Below are 5000 nucleotides of genomic sequence, written 5' to 3' on the forward strand. Positions count from 1 at the left end.
CACACACACACACACACACACACACACACACACACACACACACACACACACACACACACACACACACACCACACATAAAACAAACACACACCATTCCTGCTCGGATGATTTGACGTGGGTTTGTCCCTCAAGGCCACCTCACAGAGCATGAAGGTGTTAATTTGGTGTGTCACTTCTATGACTAACAGAATAGTCTTTCTACTCAGCTGTAACCTTTAGACAATACAAGTCCTGTCTCTCGCTGCTTCTGAGACTCTCGAGCCACTGTACAACAACACGCTCTGACGCCTCTGACAGACAGTTGATAAGGACTCGTACTCCATGCAGCACACAGAGCAAGGTGATTATGTCGGCGGGTAATTGGCAAGCTGACAGAGACATGATCCCGGCCCCTGCTGTGACCCGCCTGAATAATGAAATAACAATACAATGGCAAAAGTGAGCTCCCCCCACACTGCACCCTGAGAGGCACTCTGAGTGCTGTGCAGGCGAAAAAGAAACAACACGCTTATATTAGAGTAATCTCAGGGTTTTCCCTCTGTGCTTTGTTTGCCTGCTCTTTGTCTGTAGCTAAAAGAGGCAGCTCAGAGCCATGTTGCTCGATGAGTCACCTTGCTGGAGAGCCCAAACACACACCTCGTATTAAAGCAGGATCTACGGGTAAGACAGGAACCTGGGGATGATCCCGAGTCTGTGACAGAGCTCTGGAGTTGCGCTTTGTTCCGACCCCACTCTGTTTCTCCTTGTCAAGTCACTCATTCACTCATATTGTTTTCAGGTGGTCCCTTGAGGAATTTTTATTTAAAACTGTTATTATTCTGCCAACTCAAATGTAAAATGTATGCAATGTTTTACATTGTGTGAGTTTGATAAGCTGGACAAGCATAATGTACACATTCTGTATATTTGCATATTGATATTGTGTATTCAGTATATATAATTTATAGATATGTGTCATTATTCATGTATATATTCATTGTGTATCCTTTATGCTGATATGTATATCTTTATTGTTTTTTATAAACATTATTTTATTTATTATTTATTTTTATTACATTTTTATTCGATTTTTATTTTCATTTTATTTTTATTTCATTACATTTTTTTTAATTTACTTCTAATTCATGTGCAATGTCTAATCTAAATGCTGTGACAAAAACATTTCCCAAATTGGGATTAATGAAGTATATCTTATCTTATTATAACTTCTAAAGCGCTCCCTGAACAAAGCAGATTTATACTCCGTCCTGTGGCTCTCCAGTTTACTACAATGGCAGATGTCATAATTTAGCACATGGGCTGTAATAACAAGTATACCCTACGCCTATCTTCCAGAAGTGACTAAATGGTAATATCCATCTGTGCTCCTACAGAATTTACAGTGTTTCTAATTATCTCAGGCTTCAGGAGTGCCTGCTGATCCAGGCTGCACAGGTTTCTGCACATCTGGTGAGATCCACATTTGGCCACGGACCAAAGAGATACTTATTGTTTTGTTTTCAGCTCCATAGGGGAACAAAAAAGCATGCTCTGAGAGAAAGGACTGAGAGGAACAATGGGCCACCCAAAAAAATGTGTCATTATTCGTCACAGTCAACACCATCGTCACAAGATCAATAGTTGATCATCCTGTTCTGTGACACATGCAGACGGGGGACAGTTGATTTACATTTTACAAAATGATTGTGACTCATGCATATTCAGTCCCTCTCACTCTGTTTGTCATCCTGCAGACATAATTGGCTAACTTTCTTTGTTGCTATGCTGGCCGGATTTCAGATGTGTGGGAAACTGCTGCCTCTCTACTCCACCGCTGATTAGCAATGAAAACTGTGTTATTTAGATAACCACATCACTGAGTAATCATCGGAGAAAAGAGAACAACATTTGCCTCTAAATCCAGGGTTTAGACTACAGACAGAGGGTGTCTGAGGCGGCGCACAATCCAACGTCGTGATTCTGGGCTTCTCAAATAAGACTGATTGGACTGTTTCCCATGAATACTATCTTGGCCTCATCCTGGATTGTTTTTGTTCTGTTGAATTGAGGTGTTTGAAGATAAAGTGGGTGGGAGAGAAAGAGAAAGAGGTTGTTTTTCTGCTATTTTCTTGATTTTGTGCAACGTACCATGTTATTTTATTAGTAATCTCATTATAATTTGAGAGATGTTGCCAATACTGGCATATTACAATCAAGCCAATAAAGCAAATTGCATTGATTGGGAGGGAAATAGAGGATTGTTTTTCTGACATTTTCTTAGTTTTATGCATTTTACCATTTCCTTTGTAATCTCATTATTATTTGAAACTCTGGCAATGCTGGCATTACATTACAATAAAGCAAATTGCATTGCTTGAAAAGGGAAATAGAGGATTGTTTTTCTGCTATTTTATTGTTTTATGCATTTATCTTTTCTTTATAATCCTTATATCTCATTATTACTTGACGCTTTGGCTTTACTGCCCTTATTACATTCATGCCAATAAATCAAACTGAATTGATTGAGAAAGGGGAGGAGAGAGAGAGAGAGAGAGAGAGAGAGAGAGAGCGAGAAAGAGAGAGAGAGAGAGAGAGAGATATGTAGGACAGGATTGTTGTAGTAGACCCTTTGTGATAAAAAAAACTAAAATCAAAATGGAAGCTTACACTAGCCTACATTTCTGTTGAACAACAACTTCCTGAAAAATAAAAATCAGCATGCATGGACGGTGAAACACCCCCCTTACAAAAGCACATTTAAAACAAACACCAGGAGGAGGCTGCAGCTGCATGTCTCCACCATATACACTGTGTATAGATATATAAAGTACCTGCTCTAGGCCCTGGAAGCAGATCCGGCACTGGGGGCTCCGCATGCTGCTGTTGCTGCTGGTCAGAGACACGGCGTCCAGGCCCACTTGCAGCTTGGGCTCCTTGTCCTCAAACGCCAGGCTCCGGGGCCGCGGGTCTGTGCCATAGTATTCCTCCTCATCATCCCGGGAATGGCAGTCGAAAGGCGGCCAACCGCAGCCGCCCATCCCCAGACCTCGCATGGTGGAGGCGGGCCGTCTCTCTGTGTCTGAGCCGGACTGCCTCGAATCGGATCGCATAAACACCAGGACCTTCAGTTCATTAAAAAACATGCGGATCCGATACTTGAACATGTTTGGCTACATAAAGAAACAGCCAGACTGGAATAAAAAAAGCTCTTCCTCTGCCTCTATTGTTATTGTGATTATTGTTTATACACCCAATATGTTCATTGTTCTATTTTTTGTGTATAGCACATTTAATTGGGAATCCAGAGAAATAAAAAATCGCCCCACTGATGGCATGTGTGTCTAAGCCAATGCGGATGAAAGATTTTCCCTTTCAGCTGGCCGACACACTCTTTCAATATTCATTACTCAAACAACTCCGCTGTCTATATATGAATCTTCCACCGCACCCCAGGATAATAATACAAACAACACTACAACTTGCACAGGTTCTGGTTTCCACGGTGCTTTTCTCTTCAAAGACACCTCTTTTTCTTGCAGCAAAAAATAGCCTACATGTTTTGCTACCCAAAGCAGAAGACTGCGAGAGGGTGGACGAGAGGAAGAGAGAGCAACACAGAGGCAGGAAATAGAAGATGTAAATGGGATGTAAAATACAACGACCTGCCATCCACACAGTCACATCTGGGGCTCTCGCCAAGAAACATAATCCAAAAAAAAAAGGAAATGAAAGATGAAATGGAAGTAGCTGACAACTAGATATTTCTTTTATTGTCCCTTCACTGTAGCATCCCAAGCGTCAGATCATGGTCCATTTTTTTCAACCCCCCCTCCTCTCTTTCTCTCTAAATCATCTCCTTTCTGTAAAGCCTCTGGTTTATCCACGGAGCCATTCACCCCAACAATCCTCGTCGATAATAAAAACACAATCCTTGTCATGTTTTCAGAAAAAGCCTCGCTGGAAAAACGGCAGTACCAAAAAATTCCCCATGTTTCCCATCTTCGCCTCCTCGATGTCCATCAGCATTTCATTGCGAGCCCCAGAAAAAAATACGGCCAAAGAGAAAGAGAGAGGCAGAATTTTTTTTTTTAAAAAGGCACCCTGCGATTTTTCTAATTAGACAAAGACTGGAGACCTCTTCGCATCCGAGAGCAATTACACAGCAGTAATGGCATTGATTATTGGATCACATAGATGGAGGTGATGATACTGCTGGCGCTGATTTTCCTCCTCGAAATGGTCGGCTTGGAGATTGAACCAACGCAGCAGCTACTTCCGGAATAGGGAGAACAAGAAGAAGAAAAAAACCTGTGATCCTGTAAACAAGGAGGTATTCTTTATATCTGCTCACACATGCACCTCCAGTCGGGGATGTGTGCCTCCCGGTGCAGGAGCTCCGTCTGCTTTACTGTTAACCAGCCGCTGTCCGAGGTGCTCATACCCGCCGTGACGCGCTCTCTGCAGCCACATGCACCGGAGCCCGCGAAGTACGAACCGGACCTGTGTGTGTGTGTGTGTGTGTGTGTGTGTGTGTGTGTGTGTGTGTGTGTGTGTGTGTGTGTGTGTGTGTGTGTGTGTGTGTGTGTGTGTGTGTTTGCCGGAAGAGTGTATGTATGAGTTTTGTTTTATTAATCAACTTTTGTCTCAGCCAGGAAAGTCAAAACGAAAACCGGCGTAAATTGACTTACACCAATGATTTGTCATAAAATGTACTGTTTGATTTAATGTGAAAAACTCCCCAAAGAATTGTGCAAAAGCGTAACTTTAAAGGGGCCCTATAGCCTATACATGTGGGGGTTTTCCCTTTACTGTGTGTTATAGGATTTTGTGCACGTAAATGGTCTACAAACGCAAAAATCCCAAAGTTCCCTCAGATGGAGTTGCTCTCCAACTCTTGCTTTTGATACTAAAGTACATTTGACGTTAGTAAATGTTTACCTTTACTTAAGCACAATTTTAAATGTAGAACTATACTTGTCTAACCTGTGGCATTACTTCTTTTACTTAAGTAAATAAAATAA

Source organism: Notothenia coriiceps, unplaced genomic scaffold (assembly GCF_000735185.1).
Source record: "Notothenia coriiceps isolate Sejong01 unplaced genomic scaffold, NC01 NC01_scaffold00037244, whole genome shotgun sequence".
Lineage (NCBI taxonomy): Eukaryota > Metazoa > Chordata > Actinopteri > Perciformes > Nototheniidae > Notothenia > Notothenia coriiceps.